Below are 20,128 nucleotides of genomic sequence, written 5' to 3'. Positions count from 1 at the left end.
AGGACAATAAAAAAAAGATGAAAAACAAAAGATTTTTTTTAAACAGAGTAGTAGGAATGTACTTCTTTGCAAGGATGAGGGGTTGAGGGTAGGGGAAGAAAGAAAAACTTGGCAGAAAAATATACCCAACAACCTCTATAAAAATATACCCAACAACCTCTATGTATCCCCAACACAGGAGGTTTAAAATAAAGATGTGATAACTATTAAAAAGAGAAGCAGCAGGATAAAGTATGAATCACAGATATAAGATTTTTAGTGGCAGTTATCTCATCAGATAATCCCAGTGAAGACAGTGAAAGAATGCATTTACATGAGGCTTGGGGTAAGACTGTGGAGCATGCAATTTCAGATGAATTTAGGGTGAATTTTTGGGAGGCAGTTAACACCTGAAGACTACAGCACTCTCCCCAGTAATGACTGTTACAGGACTCTAATAACTGGTGTGCAGGTAGAATCTACAGCAACCTTTTGATCTTTGCAACATTAAAAGACATTGTACAGCCCAGTGGGCCACTGACACTGTGCAGTGCTATAGATATGGTTACATTTCATATAATTAATATCCATGTGGCAAGAGGGCCATTCACAGCAAGTAAATGTGAAGGAAACTAGTGAGGCAGCTGGTAGCATTCACCCTTAATAATGACATGTCCCACTAGAGGCACTGTAAATACGGTAAAACTGATTCAAAGATTCAAAGTAAACTTTATTGTCACAGCTGGTAGCATTCACCCTTAATAATAACATGTTCCACTAGAGGCACTGTAAATACGGTAAAACTGATTCAAAGATTCAAAGTAAACTTTATTGTCACAGCTGGTAGCATTCACTCTTAATAATGACATGTTCCACTAGAGGCACTGTAAATACGGTAAAACTGATTCAAAGATTCAAAGTAAACTTTATTGTCATTTAGGACTACACATGTGTAAACCTAAATGAAATTACAAGTATCAGCTCATCATGAGAGTACAGAAGAAGTGTAGGATACGACAAATACAATATAAAGACACATCAAGTAAAGGAATCTGAGAGTAATGATAATGCCACAAGAGCATAAGAAAAAAAGCTACCCCCCCCCCCCACATAGTCATATAAATACTGTACAGCAGGAGCATGACCCCCCCCCCCCACATAGTCATATAAATACTGTACAGCAGGAGCATGACCCCCCCCACATAGTCATATAAATACTGTACAGCAGGAGCATGACCCCCCCCCACATAGTCATATAAATACTGTACAGCAGGAGCATGACCCCCCCACATAGTCATATAAATACTGTACAGCAGGACCATGACCCCCCCCCCACATAGTCATATAAATACTGTACAGCAGGAGCATGACCCCCACATAGTCATATAAATACTGTACAGCAGGAGCATGACCCCCCCCCCCACATAAGTCATATAAATACTATACAGCAGGAGCATGACCCCCCCCCACATAGTCATATAAATACTGTACAGCAGGACCATGACAAGTACGGCTGACAATTTAAGTTCATGTACAATAACCAACCTTTATGTATTATTACATAAAGCAAGTAGCAGGCAATTGCACTTTAATATAAATATATAAGTAAGCAAATAAATAAATATTCCACATTCCGAACAAAGCACTATTATTAAGTTAAAGTGGGACTATAGTAGGAAGGCATCAACACCACAAAGTATAAAAGGCTTCTTTTTATGGGGGGGGGGGGTGACAAATGTACTGTTGTAAGGAGCCCACTTCACTGACCCAGATGACAACTCCCCATATCCAGACAAAAGCTAAAGCTAGGTACTCTGATAGTCACAGATTTCTAAGGCAACCTGTTCTGCAAAAGGCTATACAGAGCACGCTACCAACATAGAAGGAACTTCCCCACAGAAAAGCATGCATGCCGTCTGTAACAGGCAAACGCAACACGCTCTTTTTTTTTCCATTTCAAATAAAAACCCTTTGGGGAAAATAATGTAAGCAGATGCCGAAGAAAAACTATATCATTCATTAACTATTTCTGAAAGAGGCCATTTATCTTCCAATAGACTGCTTTTCAGGTTTAGGTGGACAAACTGTTACACAACAGGGCAGTGTCTTCCGGACAAGGACATCTTGTTCAAACTGTGAAGCATCCTCCCTCTGGATTTTAAAAATGCTATGATGAGGCACACTTTTAAAACAATTTAAGCAACGTGATGTGTACGGGTATCAGCAATGAAATGCCACCTGGACATTTGCCAGGAGATTATCCTTTGCCGACATCTTGCACTTATGAACAGTTTTAACAACCCTACCTTGCTAAACATTCTATCCTATAAGTGATTTGTCTAGGTCTGAAATCTGCTTTTTATTCTTTTTGCCAGCTTCATACATGTAATGCATTCTTACATTACAAACTGCCGATGCAAAAGTCATCTATTTACTTACTGCATATTCTAATATATTTACTGCAGAAATAAAACTGAACTCGCTTTACTCTGTTTTACAGCTGGTTTGTTATCGCACTTCTCTTGGATACCTTGACTCTGTAGCTCTTAACCAGTTATGGGAACCACTAATATGAATTTTTTTTTTTTATGGATAATAGCTCCAGTTCCTAAACAATTCCAATTTTAATACCTGGTCCAATGCACTTAGGGCTGTAGGTAGTACTAAAACCAGACAGTAGGTAAAAAGTGAAAGCACATAGTCTGATCTCAGTTAACTTTGCTGCATGTAACCGTGCACAGCATATGAACATTATCAAACCAATGGGGAAATGAGCAAAACACCTCAGCAGTGGACTTAAAAGAGGTGCGCCTTGATCCTAGTATCCAAGATCCTGACACATGGTTGTGGACATGCGGGGGGGGGGGGGGGACTACAAAAGAACAGATGTCAACTAAAATGATGTTTACTGTGGAAGATTCTGATTAACCAGCAGCAGGCTTTCATGTCACAAGGTAGCATAAAGGGTTACAGCAATGCTCCACTACAAAGAAATTGAAGTGCTAAGTTTTCATATGTCATCCTGCACAATGCAAGTCATATACATAGTCCCAGTTGTCTTTTTTTTATTCTGAGGGACAACATAAGCTTAGAATAAATTAATTCTCACTGTCCTGTGAAATGTACCTTTATCACCAACTAGACTAGCACTATAGCTCTACCAAAAGTTATTATAAGAGGTACTTTGAAAAGGAGAATGTCACCTACCACCCTAAATAGAGTGGGCTAGGTATTAAAACTGAAACTGTTTAGGAAATAGAGTTAAAAAATTATATCAGTGGTTCCTAATAGTTTTTGTCCCATTTGACCTCTGCAATGGAGGAATTCAAGCAGGGTATAAAAGCATGCATGACTATTAATCAATAACAAATCCACAGAAGCATAAATACTCAGTCAAATCAATAGCAAAATCGTAACTGGGAGAGCAAAGTGTCACATAATGCCTTATCTTTGGGTCACTGCATGTCCGAGAATCTAATGTTCAGCTTTGGAAACTGTTGAGAAAAAAAAAGCTCATCTCTAATGTCAAATGATTTTCTAATATGAAGGACTCAGAAAATCCATCTTTTAAGGACCTTTTTCATGCAAGTGTAATATTGCTATGCAAACCTCTCAAGTTTTTATTTGTTTTTTAACCTGAGTAAATATGTACCTGTAAGGTTTTTATGCACCTCACACATTGACAGCACAAGAATTCTTGCAGTGTTTGAAAACCAGACAAAATGGACACCTGCTATTTTTCAGCTAAAGTGCAAGACAAACTTACCTTCTTCTATAATGTCATGGAAATTAGTCTTGGGTTGTTGTTGTCTTTCGGCTTTTCCCGGTTAGGGGTCGCCACAGTGGAACTCCAGTCCACTAATGATTGGCAGTAGATTTTTACGTACCGAGTTGCCGGCTCTGACGCACAACCTTCAATGAAGGTACGCCCATTCATGCATGTCTCTACACAGAAGACGCTCTAGCTGAGAATCGAACAGGGCAACATCTTACTATGAGGCGACAACGCTACCGCAGCACCACCATTGTTAAAACAAAAAAAGAGGCAAAAAAACTGAAACAAACTGTTTTTTGTATGTTAGTACTTTCGTCTAGTTTAATAACTCAATTTCTTCAGACAAACAGAACAACCACATCAGATACACTTAAATACCAAATACAAAATCACATGATCAAGGGTAAAAGTCACATGACTGAGCAATGTTAAACTTTTAAGGTGACCACATTACATTTTTAAAAAACATGCACAACCAAAATACACAAATAAAAAATTATAAACTATTCAACAAGTGTTCTATAGCCTGCATGCTGAAATTAAAGAGTTTGACTCATTGAATAGTTTATAGTTTATAATTTTATATTATTTGTGTATTTTGGTTGTGTATGTGTTTAAAAAAAGAGGATGCTGAATGTTTTTTCAGAGGGCGAATGGTATTTTAGATGTTTTTTTAAATAACTTTCATATGCATTTAAAACAATTTTTCTCAGTAAAGTAATGTGGTCACTTTAAAAGTTTAACATTGGCTTAGTCATGTGACTTTTACCCTTGATCATGTGATTTTGTATTTGGTATTTAAGTGTATCTGACATGGTTGTTCTGTTTGTCTGAAGAAGTAGAGTTATTCAACTTGATGAATGCTCCAACATAAAAAAAAGTACAGTTTTGTACCTACCATAAATGTAGATGTTCGAAGATCCACATTGCTGCAGTCCTAACACTTGGGTAGTCCGCTGTCCCAGTCGGCCCGAATACCAAAGTATATGGCTGACGTCGGTCAAGGCGCATTAGTCTGACGTCAGGACGTCAGGGTACAAATGCGCATGACCGACGTCATATCCTCAGTCTTTTCTTGCCCCAGATGTCAGAAGACCCTAAAAAGATAAGGCTAAAACCAAAAAACACCACACACTCCTGCACCAAATATATATACAATATATACAAATTTATAAGAGTATAACCACACCCACACAACCACCCCTAAACACAGAGGGAAGGAGGGAGAAATTTGGACTGCAGCAATGTGGATCTTCGAACATCTACGTTTATGGTAGGTACAAAACTGTACTATGTTCTTCATACCACATTGCTGCAGTCCTAACACTTGGGTAGAATCCCAAAGCAGAGGTAAGGGAGGCTGGCAAATCATAAGGAAGCAGGAGCTGACAACATACCCTGCAAAATAGCCGTGGCAAAACCAGCCCTAGATTTAGAGTAGAGAGGAAGGTGGTAATGCTTAGAGAAAGTATGCACTGAACTCCAAGTAGCTGCCTCCAAAATATCCTTAGTTGCCACCCCTTAGAAATGCTGTTGAAGTGGCAGTAGCCCTAGTGGAATGAGGCCTAATCCCAGCTGGAATCTCCTTGCCATGATGGGAATAACAAAATGCAATGCAAAACCCAATCCACTTAGAAATAGTTTGTTTTGACACAGGCTTGCCCTGAGAACTCAAAGCAAAAGAAACAAACAACTGCTGAGACTGCCTAAAATCCTTAGTCCTGCTTAAATAATAACGCAACTGCCTGTGTACATCTAAAGTGTGCAAAATCTTTCCCCCTTATTTTGGGGATCTGCATAAAAGGTAGGCAAATGAATAGTTTGGTTTAAAGCCACACTAGAAACCACTTTAGGCATAAAGGAAGGATTAGTACGTAAAGATACCCTATCCTTATGAAAAATCAGGAAAGGCTCCACCTCCATAAGGGCCTGCAATTCAGACACCCTTCTTGCAGATGTAATGGCTAACAAAAAAGCAGTCTTCCATGACAAATATTTCAATTCAGCAGTAGCTGCAGGCTCAAAAGGTTGTAGAGTGAGTTTCTCCAACACAAAATTGAGGTCCCAAGCAGGAGTAGGAGCTCTACGTGGGGGTCTTATATTCTTTGCCCCTCTAAGAAATTGCTTGAACAAAGGATGAGAAAACAATGGTGGGTCACAATCATAGTGAGCTGAAATTGCTGCAGCATGAATCTTAATGGAAGAGAAAGACAAACCTCTGTCCAATAACTCAGTAAGATATTGAAGAGCCACACTCAAATTTGGCTCCAAAACATCCAAATCCTTTGCTGCACACCAAAATAAAAATCTCTTCCATTTTCCTGCGTACACTTTCCTTGTACTAGGTCTTCTGGCTTCCATAATCACATTCAAAACTTGTTGAGGAAGCTGAGACCTGCTATGGTTCAAAACAGAATATGCCAAGCTGTTAGATGAAGAGAGTGAAGCTTGACATTGAGCAGATGCCGTCCTTCTGAGACAATAGGTGTGGAATCAAAGGTAAGGGCCATGGAGGCTTCCTTACCAGACTCCTCAGCAATGGGTACCAGTGCTGCCGAGGCCAATCTGGAGCTATTAAAATCATCCTTGGCTTGTCTTGTCTGACCTTTAGAAGTACCTTTGGGAGGAGAGGCAGAGGTGGAAAGGCATACACATGAAGATTTTTCCAACTGAAAGAAAGAGCATCCACTTTCCAGGCTGTGTGATGAAACCTTTTCGTGCAAAACTTTGGCAGCTGGTGGTTTAGTGGAGAAGCGAACAGATCTATGTCTGGAGTTCCCCATGACACTGTCAATGTCTGAAATACATGAAGATCCAGTTTCCACTCGTGGGGATCCATGATTTGCCTGCTTAACACATCTGCTAAGGAGTTCTGTGCTCCTGGCAGAAACCTTGCTTGAAGATTCAGCTGCAAGCTTAACTCAGTCTCCCACAAAATCATTGCTTGCCTGCATAGAGGATAAGAATGTGTTCCCCCTTGTTTGTTGATGTACCACATGACAGTTGTGTTGTCTGTTAGAATCAACACCTGCCCTGGAAGAAGTAAATCCTTGAAAGCCAGTAATGCAAACTGGACTGCTAACATCTCCTTCATGTTGATATGTAGATGCTGCAGTCTGGCAGGCCACTTGTCTTGAATCCACTTTCCATTCAGATGAGCTCCCCAAGCTGTGTCTGAGGCATCTGTCGTTAGAATCTGACTCTCCTCTGGCCAGGTCACAGAGAGTCCCTTGTTTAGGTGACATTCCTGAGCCCACCACAAAAATTCCTTTTGAATGCAAGGTATTATTTGAATGACAGTGTCCAAATCCTGGCAGTGCTGTGTCCATACATTTTTGAGATACCATTGTAGCTTCCTCATATGCAGTTTGGCATTGGGAAGTACCAGAATACAAGATGCCATGAACCCTAAGGCTTGAAGGACTGTCCTTGCAGTCAGCCCGGACTGATGAGATAGTTGATGGAAGTAAAGAAAGATTCTTTTGTTTGTCCGGGGTTAAAAAGGCCATCTGGGTTGCTGTATTCAGTCTCACACCCAGAAAGCACATGTCTTGAGAGGGTACTAGACTGGACTTTATTTCGTTCACAGAATACCCTAGGCATCTTAGCACTGCTATCACATATTCCAAATGCTGAAGAAGCACGTCCCTTCCTTGAGCCAGAATCAGGCAATCGTCCAAATAAGGATAGATTTGTATTCCTTTTAGCCTGAAGAAAGCTATCACTGGAGCCAGAACCTTTGTGAATACTCTGGGCAGTAGATAAGCCAAAGGGCAATGCAGAGAACTGATAATGAGAATTCCCAGCTCGAAACGCAGATACTTCCTGCAAATTAGTCTGATAGGAACATGAAGGTAAGCTTCCTTGAGATCCAAAGTTACCATCCAGTGATCTTTGCCCAGCAGAGGTAAAAGCTGTTGTAACGTCAACATTTTGAACTTGGGAATGTCCAGATAAGTGTTGAGGATAGACAGATCCAAAATTGGTCTCCACGTGTTCCCCTTTTTGGTACTAGGAACAGGCGAGAATAAAATCCTAGGCCCCTTTCTGGCACAGGAACCGGCTGAATGGCCCCTATTTGGAGCAACAGAGAAATTTGCTTGTGAGCCTCTTTCCTTTGTTGAGGAGGAATGTCTGGCATGCCTTTGAAAGGAGGCAAGGTATGGAAATAAAACCTGTAACCGTGGTGAATGATATCCAATACCCATCTGTCTTGGGTAATTAAACTCCAGTTTTCTTTGAAAAGTGCCAACCTTCCTCCCAAAGGTGCTGCCAGATAAGATTCTGGCAGCTGAAAAGGCAGGTCATTGTGTCTGTTTACGAAAGGACTGACCCCTGCCCTCACCAGAAGACTGAGCAGGTGAACTCCCTGTTCTAGGCCTAAAAGAACCTTGAGCTCTGCCTCTACCACGTCTAGACCTACCCCTAGACTGGGAATCATAAGCAGGATATGTCCACCCCTTGGTAGGCCAATTTCTACTAAACTTCGGAGGCTGAACCTGCAAAAAATCTTTAACAGTCTGCATAGACTTAGCCTTGTCTTCCATTTTCTTTAGAACTGCTTCCACAGGCAAACCAAACAACACATCAGATTGTAAGGGAGCATCTAAAATCCTTGTTTTCACATGCTCAGCTAAATTCTGATCCCTCAACCAGGCGTGCCTGCGAAGAACTGAACCAGTGGCAGCCACCCTCGAAGAGGCCTGCACAGCATCAAAACCACATTGCAAAGAATGCTTACCCACCTGTTCAGAAACATGAACTAAATCCTGCAACTCTATACACTCAATACCTTCCGCCAAAGCATCTACCTTAGACTTTAATTGTGAAAGGAGATAATTTTGGTATTTCAACATGTGAAACTGGCAGTTCAAAGCTCTCATGGCCAAAGTGGAAGAAGTATACACTTTCTTTCCCCATCTATCCAAAGCCCTAGCCTCTTTATCTGGAGGAACAGGATTTTTAACAACAGAAGCCTTAACACCTTTAGGCCCCTGTGAAACAGTTTCTGGGTCTGCCCTAGGACTCTTAAAAAGATACTTATGAGCTTCAGGCACCCTATAATATCTATCCGGTTTAACTGGAGCAGGAGGCAAAGAGTCAGGGTTCAGAGAAGCCTCTGCAAAAACATCCTCTACCACATCTAGAACAGGAGGTATAGCTAAAGGCCTATGCTGGGGTAGAAACAAAATTCCCTAAGCCTTTTCCTGGAATCAGAGAAATCCTGACCTTCCCATTTAAAATGCTCCCTCATGGAATGAAGAGTCTCTGAAAATGAAAAATCCTCAGGAGGAGAAGCAGAAGGAGTAGAATCATCTACATCAGAATCAGAGTAAGGGGAATACTCCTGCAAGTCTTCAGCCAAGACTCAGAAGCATCCGAACACTGCTCAAAACTACCAAGCTCAGGTTCCACCCTAGGCCTCTTATCAGGAGTGGGCATAGAACCTCTAATCATTGTAATCAAATCTTCTGCCATCTTAAGCATATGCTTCTTAGGTACAGACCCTGAAGAACTAGGGGTAACTCCTGAAACAAAACCTGGCCTGCCCCTGGGAGAAGCCTTGGAAACAGCAGGGGAGGGCCTAACCACCTTAGGAAGGGAGGGAAGAACAGCTACCTGAGAAGCCCCTTCCGCCTGGCTTACCTCCTGAGAGGTCACATCTTGCAGTAATAAAGTCTCTCCCTGGGATTCCAAAGAAATTTCTGGCTGAACCCCTGGCTCCACCGAGCCCTCTAAAGAACCGGCGTCCGGGACGGACGGTTCTTCCAGCCTAGGCTTTACTGTTTTGTCCTTGCGCTTCTTTGACGAAGCGGGCGTCGGAGCATCCGACGGCATTTTATAATTACACCGCTTCCCAAAAACTAACCTGGCACAATCTAATCTTCTCTTTATAGTGCGTTTGTTAAATCTAGCACAAGAGCGACAGCCAACAACGTCGTGCTCAGGCCCTAAGCAAGGTATACACAAGGTATGGTAATCCCTATGAGGTATCTGTTTCCCACAAGAAATACAGTTATTCACTTTTTCTGACATCCGGTAAAATACTGAGGCAAGAAAAAAACAAAATAATCCCCAACGGGGTACTTAGCCAACTTGGATTCGGTCTGAAACTCCGACTTCGGAAAATCTCAGAACGCCAACCTGCACTTGCAAAACTGCTTCTGCATCGGACCATGCGGCAAAAAAGACTGAGGATATGACGTCGGTCATGCGCATTTGTACCCTGACGTCCTGACGTCAGACTAATGCGCCTTGACCGACGTCAGCCATATACTTTGGTATTCGGGCCGACTGGGACAGCGGACTACCCAAGTGTTAGGACTGCAGCAATGTGGTATGAAGAACATCAGTTTGTTTCCTTTTTTGCCTCTTTGCCTCTTTTTTGTTTTATTAAGTGGTTTGTCAGTTTTCATTGGAGTTTAAGTTTGTTGGGTATATCTGTTGTCATAATTTCAGGAGACACCCTTAATTATAAACATATACACACATGTGTACATATTATATCCATGAATTCTGACATGCAGGAACGTCAATGTACACTACAGCCATTTCTACACAATGAAAGTAACAGATCTCAAAAATAAAAAGTGATGAACCATAACCAGTCATAAAAGGAAACCAAACACTTTACTCTTCATTTTGGTGCAGAAACAAAAATTAACCTAACAGTATTTTTAGGCACACTTTGAACAGTGAAACTGGTAAGAGGAAAGTTTTTATTTTTTTTTTTTTATTTTAATGTGAAGAGTTATTTCCCAAAATGAAAGATTTTATTAAATTTAAAGATTTTAATTTTAGATTACTAATGGACAGGTGCATCTCCTTAATGGTTTATCCCAGGCATGGGTTTCCTCAAATTATCTGTGCTATGATCCCAGTTATTCTCATTAGGGGTAATAATTATCGACCATGGGATGGGTAATGCCAATCCAAATGGAATAGGTTACTGCGAACATAAAAAAGGAAATTGGCTAGGCTTAAAATTGTCCACAAAGACAGCTAGCCTAGTACTTGCCTATGAACCTATGAAACAGTATTCTGCTCAGCCTGTCATTGAGAATGGGGTTCTCAGATACAGTCAACATGGGATCTCTTGAAGGAATCCATGGACAGCACTGTTAATCAGCAGCTGGTTCTTGCACAGTTGTTTGTGGGAGTCATGGATACTATAAAAGTAATCTGGCTTCCTCAGACCAGGGAGCTGGGAATCTGACTGTATCTTGTGAAGGATATACCCAACTGAGACGGTCTCTGGTAGTGGAGCTGAGGAAAAGTCAATTCTCAGTGTCAGACTAAAGATAAGAGGCAGGAAACATTTGGCAAACATAATCCAATTCTTCTGTGGTGCAGTGGTTAGCATTGTCACCTCACAGCAAGAGGTTCTCCGGTTCGATCCTCGGCTGGGGTGCCTTCTGTGCAGAGTCTGCATGTCCTCCCTGTGGTCGTGTGAGTTTCCTCCGGGTGCTCCGGTTTCCTCCCACATCCCAAAGACATGCAATAGGTGGACTGGACACTCTAAATTGGCCCTAGGTATGAGTGCGTGTGTGTGCCTTCTGTGGAAGGTTGGGCGCCAGGCTGGCAACTCAACACTGTAAAACTCCACTGCCAATCATGAGCGGACAGGTGATCCCTTGTGGTGACCCCTAACCGGGAAAAGCCGAAAGAAGAAGAAGAATCCAATTCTTCCAACTCTGAACCAGAGGTATCAGTCTCTCTAGGACTAAGGTCCTCTTTTTTCCTTTGGCAGAAGGTACATTTAGTACTGTGTGTTCGTCAGAGGCAAGGTGTCCGGATTTCAGAAAATCCATGAGGACCTGAGCCAACCACAGGTTATCCTGTGACAGATCCTCGATGAGGGAGAGGAAGGGTAAGGTCCACTCACACCAGGCTAACACAGATCATTTTGGCTAAGGTGACCTGGACTTGTATTTTGGATTGTGATCTATACTGGAGGTTTTGACACACATGCGAGACTTCCATCCAGTATTCTTTCACCTCCCCTTGTAAAAACAGAATGAGGAGGTTTTGTTCCCTTGTTCTGACAATAATGCAGAATGTGGATTCTGGGCTCTGTGAGAAGAACCCAGGGCCAAAAAGCAGCACAATATTTTTCAGCTCATGAAGACATGCTAGATGCCAAGGTCACCAGGGACCTCAGCAGAAAGACACTATATATAACAGCTGTGAAGGCACCTCACTGACACCGTTGTTTTCAAGACTGAAGGGAGATGTCAGGCACCAAGGCAGTATCATCTGATGAGAGTGGTCTCCTCCTTCAGGAAATTCTCTGAAGACTTATTTTTCCTTTTTGGGTATTCAGAGGAACAGCTGGCAGATGCCATGGAGGACTTGCACTGGACATGCATCTTCTTCAATGGTAAGAATTCCTGGAGAGAATCTGTCTTGTGTTTTAGGTCCTCTGGATAAATAAGACATACTAGAGACAACTAGACACCACCCAGACAAAAATTAAATGTTATGGAAATCTCTGTACAGTATTTGCTTCTTGTACCCAAGACAGTTATTGACATTTACGCCCTGAGGCAAGTATCAAAAAACTCTAGGTTCAGGCCAAATCAACAGACAACAATGCAACTACAGACTCAAAATGCTCATCAATCTATAGCAAGAAATATGAGAGAATGGCTCTGGCCAATGTCCACTTATAGCAACAATCTGATACTGGTGTGAGAGAGTCCACTAAGGTCTTAAAGGGGGAGGATACAGAGTTCTGGAAGGTGGGTTTGTCCATCAGATATCTGCAGGAAGAAATCCCAGCAGTCAGTATTGTAACATTAAATTACATAGAACATCCTCTAGACACAATCTCTTCCTTTAAATCCTATCTAACAAAGACATCTCTCCAAAGCTGCAGGTACATCACTGACCACACGGTCACATCCCAAACACTGATCCAGTCATGAAGGGATGTTTTCTTTAAAGAGTTTAAATGAGTGCACAAATCAGCAGATGTGGATGAAAGCACTTTATATTTTTCAATTTCAGGACAGGCATAACAGCACTCTTCATATTCCCTCTCTCTCAAGCTCCACGTGCATTATGGGTAAGGGCTTCTCTTTCTGGTCAGATAAAAATGATAAGTTTACAGCTGAACCCACAGATGGGCATGATGATCTGACATCACCACAAAAACCTAACCAACCTAAACTTTAAACCCAAAATATCATGAAAAATAAAATAAACTACCTACAAAATCAACCAACCTTTCAATAAGTAAATACAAATAAAACAAAACAAAAGCATTAGCTTGACATACTGATCCAATGAACCATTGATAACGGCTGCCATATCACTTCAATTCTTCAGCAGACTAAAGCTATAACCTATAAATAATTAAAAACAAACAGCTGAATAATAAAATACATAGCCAAAAGTAATCTGACATTGCTACACTTCTTCCACTCACAAAGCCCAACTACGACAGTCCTAATCTCTGTATAAAACTAGTACAAAACCACAGTCCATTGAAATCAAAGGAAAACAGAAAAGCTACATAAAAAAAAATAAATGGAAAATGCAGGGGATATGAAGTATAACAAATGAAATATCTTGGACATTGGGGAATGGGAAGTCATTCTGTGACATGAAATAATTTTCCACGGTACAGAGTACTAAATTATTTCTTTTATTAGACCCCAGAATCCATTTAGTCTATATATAAATGTGTACATCACTATTAACTCTATCCTTAACGCATTTACAGTCAATTAATGCTAAATTAGATCTAGGCAGTATATGATTAACCTGCTTTTAATAATGTGGTACTGTACAAGTTTAAATATATTTAACTTTTGAATGTGGTAGCCGGATCTTTTTGTCCCTTTACCATTAATGAACCAACAAAACTATTATGCTTGCAAATTATTTTGAATATGCAATGCACTGAACGTGTCATTTGTTAATAGCAGTGGGTAATGAGATGGCATTTTAAACATTTACCGAGTCATTCCTTTTCCAATGATATGCTTAATCTGTAGAATATACCCAGATGATGCAGACAAGTGCAAACTGCCCCCCACCACTCCACTCTTCCATCTGATCCAAGCAGGTTTAAAGTCTGCTCCTCCCTTTTCTCCCCCACTTCTAAGATCACTCCCAGCTACCCAACAATTTATCCATACAAATTCTTCCTCACATCTTGCTTAAATTGTAGCCCTTCTACTTGTCATAAAGACAATCCTCCTAAAAATATCCCTGCCCTCTTAATTAACCATTCATCCATATCACATTTCATCCTTTCTGTACTCTTTGTCAAAGAGTACATCCTTGTTTATTTAATCCTTCCTTAGTAATCCATCCCTTCCAATCTGTCATGTTTTTATAAACCTCTTTATCCGACCACATTGGCATTCATACCTTAACAGAAAAGGAAACAAACCACAGTGGCATTTTCATGTAGTGTAGTAACTTTTCTTTTTAACAACCATTCAAAGAATTGCTTAGTTTCTGCCTTCCTTTAAATCTTGTACCACTTCTGAGCATTATTTTGTAAGCATTGTTCTCACCAGTTCCACTTATTTCTATGTAATTTGATCCTTCCCTGTTTCTAAAAGTCGCACCTTCAGTTCTTTTATCTCCTTTGCAATATTCAGTACTTCAATTGCAGTTAGGGTTACATTCACTCCCTCTTTATGCTGGAGGGTCCTTATTTGGGCAGTTAAGTCCTACAAAAAAAAAAAAACATGAAATATGGTAAAAATCCTTAGATTTTAAGAGGGAAACATTCCCTAAGTTGTATAATGGAATTATTTTGTATCTGAAGCACATTAAAGTGATATAAAACTACACAAACGATTCCAATTCTGCAAAAGTGATGTTTTATTTTTGACAACAAAGTGAAGCCCAGTAGTTTGCAATGGTTGCGAGTATTATCTGTCCTGTAACTTTTCATGTTTGCATACAAAGTCCCAATCTGGTTATCTGAAAAGATGGCAAGCCTAAGTGCAACTGGTTTAGATTTTGAATTCTATTTTCTAGTAATTGCTTTTAGGGCAGCCAATAGCATTAAACTTAGTAAGGGTTGACTATGGGGATTTTTTAAATCAGCCAGCTCATTACACTCCCACAAACATCTTTCTAATTACATTTCTCTTCACACATTCAGCATTTGCTATCTACCCAAGTCTGCTTAGGGTATAAAAATGTCTATGCAAACACTTCCAAACAAGAATCCTAAACCTTACGGACTTCGCTGCACACTTGAGAGCCATACATATGACGTCACATTGTTCATTTGGAAATGTTCCCAGTCTTTTTTAACCTCCTCCTTATCGATTCTCAGCCTCCCAACATGCATACAATACTCCAACTGATGTTTAATGGCATTCGAATCTCAACTTCCCTTCAATCCAGTCCTCTGGCAACTCAATACTGACCATAGCCATTTGGTTTGCCACAGTCACCACAACTCTATGCTGCTTCAGATGGTTTAAAAAGGATGTGAAAATTAAATCACCACATCATTTTTCCTGACCCTGCCTACCTAGCATAACACCTACCTATCACAAAGTCTGCTCTTAGACTACTTCTGCCAAAATGTAAAACTCTGTACTATTTCTCACTGAGATACAGTTATCAATGCCCGACCAAGTTTTCCAGAAACATGGATTCCTCCAGAAAGCTATACTCTGATTTATTCTTAGTACCCTGGACAGTGTTGGCCAGATGAACACTGACCATCACAGAATGTTGCAGCACCTACCAGTATCCTGCAATTCCCTTAAAAGCTCCATCCTAACAATCACTCTGTGCATCTTAACAACTGGTTTTGCACCCACCACCCCATCCCTTGCCCTGCTCCCAACAAACTTTTTCTAAAACCCTTCTGCAGGGGACAATGTCTAAACCAATGCACACTACATCTCCAGGTTCTCTGCCACCGACCTCTCTGGTAATACACTCACTGATGCAAGTCCAATTAGGCTGAAAGATCTCTCAGCTAGGTGACCAACAGGCCCTCATGTTTACATCCTGTCATCCGGTCCAGCCATCACTTCAGTGGGGGGGGGGGGTCTCCTCTTTCCAGCAGGGATTTTGCCTCACGGAACCCTCACCTTAAGTGTCTATTAGTGATTGAAGCTAAAGTCCATTATCCTCTGTTGCATCATAGGTTCATAGGTTTATACTAGGCTATCTTCCCTAGGGCATTTATAAGCCTAGCCAGAGTGTGTTTGGTTTTCGCCACCCATTTTAAATGAATTTTGCTATGCCCTTTTCGAGGTTAGTATACTGTGCCTCTGTCTAACAGTGACACAGAAGTGATACCCGGGGTAAACCTACTATCTCCCATCCACTCATCAAGACTCCTCTTGAAGAGAGTCAATGAGAGACTCTGCCTAACCTGGACTGGGATTTTATTCCAGAGTGAAGGGAGCCCCTGGGTTATGAATCTGTTCCTCCAGCATGTCCCATTTATTTCAGTGCTGAGGTTCAAGTCTCTCAAGCGCGTAGCTCAATGGGATTTGGATTTTCTGAGGTGCAGCATGTCCATTAATTCCGGGTTGGACATGGCTTTATACGTCAGGCACAGATCGCCTCTGAGCAGGCGGTATGCCACTGAGTAGAGCTGGAGTTTCTTTAACCGGGCAGCATATGGCATCTGTTTGAGCCCTTTGATCCTGTTGGTGAGGTACTTTTGGGGTCTTTCCAGTTGCTGCAGTTGTCTGGTAAGGTACATCCCAAAAGGGGCATTGTACTCAATTATTGGCCTGATGAGGGATGAGTAAAGAGGCACGATGACCTCCCCTGATCTAGATGTGAATCCCTTCATGATTAGATGGGCTATATAAAATGTTTTTCTAACCACTTTGGCCACGTGGTTGTCAAATGAGAGATTGCTATCAACTTGGGTCCCCAGGTCCCTAATTACTTCTTCCGTACTTAATGGATTACCACCCAAGTGGTAATTTCTGGGCACTTTGTTTTTGCCAAAGGGGATGACTATACACTTTTTGGCGTTTAGCTTGAGGCCATGGCTCTGGCACCAGTTGTCTGTTTCTATGAGGCCCTTTTGTAGGATGCTTGTGTCGGCTGGAGAGTCAATTATGGCACCCAGTTTGCAGTCATCTGCGAACTTGGCCAGCCACAGTCCTTCCATGTTGGCCTGTACCTCCGAAAAATATATACCGAACAAGAGAGGTCCCAGGACTGAGCCTTGTGGGATGCCACTTGTAACTGGTTTGGAGTCGGACATGGCTCCAGCAATTCTAACCATGTGGGTTCTGTACTTGAGCCAGTTTGCATCCCATCTAGAGACATAGGGGTTTATATTTAAGCTGATGAGCCTATCTATAATGCCCGAGTGGGGTATTGTATTGTAACAGCTTTTGCAAGGTCCAGGTAGGCTGTGTGGACCACCTTCCCCTCGTCAATGGCCTTGGTGACTGTTTCAAAGAAATTGACCAGGTTTAAGAGGCAGAATCTGCCCTTAACAAAGCTGAACTGGGTAGGATCCAGTATCTGTAGGTCCCCAATATCTTTATTTATGAGGTCCATGATGATCCTTTCCATAGCTTTGCAGACCAAGCTAGTCAGGCTTATGGGGCGATAGTTTCCAGGATCCGTTGAGGCACCACCTTTGTGGAGGGGGACCACTGTTGCTGTACGCCACTCTTTGGGTACATATCCTGTAGTAAGGCTGAGACTGAACAGTAGTTTTATGTTTGGGTTTAGTTCTTGGAGTTCATGTAGGACGCAGCCTGGGACACCGTCTGGTCCCATTGATGCTGTGTTTTTTGCTTTGGAGAGGGCGGCTCTTACCTGACCATCTGAGATGTCAGGGGCAGCACTCTGTTGGGATAGATATTTGCCCTTTTGGTGGGGAAGGGGGGGGGGAGTTTGCGCTGAACCTGTCAGCTAGGATGTTGGCAATGTCAGTGGGTTCTGTGTATTTTTTGTCATTTTGGACTAATTCTGAGCATATCTGGGAATTCCCACCCAGGTTCCTAACATAACTAAAGAAAGCCTTGTGATTATCCTTAGTGTCCTGTGCAATTTTTCTCTCAAAGCTGGCCTTAGACGATTTTATGAGTGCCCGTAGTTTTTTGCCAATACTGATCAGAGATGCCTTCCCTTTTTGGGATTTTGCTCTATCATGTAGTAGCTTCCTCCTTCTATTGTATAGTTTTTGTTTATGGCTGGGGTCCACCAGACAGGACGCCTAACTTTGGAGGATTGGGTCTTGGTTTTATTTGGGATTGCATGATCCATGCATTTCTGAAGGTGTTCATAGAATGCGTTTATAAAGGATTCTGCGGTCTGGGCTGTATTTTCCACAGGCCCGGGGGCTTTGAAGGATTCCACCGCGGTTTTGAGGAGTGTGAAATTTGCTTTAGAGAAGTTTTTCACTGTGGTTTTCTGGGCAGGGGCTGGGGTCGGGATGTGAATATCTAGTGAGATTAGTTTATGGTCTGATCTTACCAGTGAGGGATATACTTCTGGTCTGCAGCATAGAGTCCCCATGTTGGTGATGATCAGGTCCAGTATGTTTTCCCCTTTTGTGGGAGTGGCAACAAGTTGTTCCATAGCATTTGAGTTTATAAATTCTAGGAACCTTTGGGCTAGGGTGTTGGAGCTAGAGTAATGCTCCCAGTCTATGTTAGGGTAGTTGAAGTCGCCCAATATAATGGTGTTTGGAGAGACCATCATATTTTCCAGTGTTCTCAGGAAGGGGAGTGGGGTTCCTGGGTTTGGGAGGGTGGTCTGTAGCAGGCTATAAACTGGAAGGCAGTTTTATCCACTGTTAGTTGCACATGGATAGTCTCTGATGCTTCGTGCTGTGCCACCAACCTGGCGGTGTGGGTATCTTTGATGACTATTGATACTCCCCCTCCTTTTGTGGTTCGTTCCAAGTTTTGGGGCTGAAAAACATGGTGTGAGGTATAACCTGGTAGTGCTGGGGTGCTTTTCGGGAGCCTTGAACCAGGTTTCTGTTACTGCACAGATATCGATGTTCTCCATGCTAAGGAGAGTTTCAAGTGCGTGCATCTTAAGGTTTAGACTTCTGGCGTTGAGTAGCATTACTCTTAGTTTCTTATCCCTTGTGATACCTATGGAGGTGGGTTTGTCTTTTGAGCCTTGCCTAAAAAAGGCACTATGGGGGTGGCAAGAGCCTTTGCCAATATCCGAAAGCCCAGGGGTGACAGGTGCAAGCCATCCCTAGCGAAGAATCGTGGCTTGTTGAGCATGTCATCCCAGGCAGACAGGCATTGGATCCCCTTTGAATGACACCAATACTTAAGCCAATTGTTGAAATTGATCATCTTGTCTTCATATTGTGGCATCATTCTTGGTGAGGGTAAGATGCTACTCAAGGTCAGGGTCATACCAGCCTGGGCTACATGCTCAGAGAGCTCCTCTAGGTCTCTTTTCATGCAGTCCAGGGAAGTACGTCTCAGGTCATTCACACCAGCATGGACAATGACTGAGTCATATTTGTACTTGCCTTGGAGTGACCTGAGTGCTTGTGTTATGTGGCGGATCCTAGCACCCGACAGGCAGCTCACCGTGACCTTCTCCTTGTTCAGCCTGGTGAGCGGGACGTCAGTGTGCCTGACGATAGAGTCACCTATTACAAGTGTATCAGGTGTGTTGTTTAGCATTAAGGGCTGTGACTGTTCAGCACGCTGGCTTTGTGAGCTATGTGTTGCACGTGTTTTGTTTTGGGGTAGCGGTTGCTTGGGTGTCTGCTCTGGAGGTCTCTGCTGCTTAGGCAGATTTTTATTTAGAGCCTCTGAGTATGTTTTTGTGTGTTTATGTGTTTGGTTTGCTGTCGTGGTAGGTCTATGTGAGACTGGAATTGTAGTGAGTGTAGTTTCCTTCTCCTGACTGGTTACGCCAGTACTGAGTTGAGAGAGCTTAGCCTCCAGTTTGGCTATATGGTTGCATCTCTCATATGTGTTGGAATTTGTTGGGAGGAGGAGAGGGTTGTCTGTGTACATGATTCAGTTGTAACATTGCCTCAAGATTCCCAGATTCACCAGCTGGACCGGAGAGGAGATTGACAACTGACCTTTGGACATGCTAGAATAGTATTGGGAATTCCTTTATAATTGAAAAAAGGGCCAGTGGGGAACAAAGTACTCAAGGGGAGTTTCTGAGGGTGTAGTGCTTTTAATTTTTTAGTGCTGACTTATATAATTGCTTTAGTGAGCAAGTGTCAGGCTTTAGAGTGGGAATAGGGTATTTATTATGAGAACTAGATCAGTTCTAAGGGAAAAAGTGAAGAGCAGACTTTGTGGAGCCGAGAATGGTTTAAACCCAATTAAGTGGCGCTGCCCGATGCTGCGCTATGCGCAAAATCGTGCAAAGCCACGCTAAAGCGGGTTTTATACAGGGGGACTTGAAAGAGCT

General features: G+C 42.1%; 1 protein-coding gene across 1 annotated transcript in view; it reads right to left on the bottom strand.

The window, feature by feature from the left end:
* Positions 1-20,128, bottom strand: part of ACVR1 (activin A receptor type 1) — a 1,150,873-nt gene that overhangs the window by 743,105 nt on the left and 387,640 nt on the right. The gene's annotated exons all lie outside the window — the stretch shown is intronic.

The sequence above is a fragment of the Protopterus annectens genome, chromosome 6.part0 (genome assembly GCF_019279795.1).
Source record: "Protopterus annectens isolate FY-2018-M chromosome 6.part0, PAN1.0, whole genome shotgun sequence".
Classification (NCBI taxonomy): Eukaryota; Metazoa; Chordata; order Ceratodontiformes; family Protopteridae; genus Protopterus; species Protopterus annectens.
This window is presented reverse-complemented; position numbering and strand designations above follow the sequence as displayed.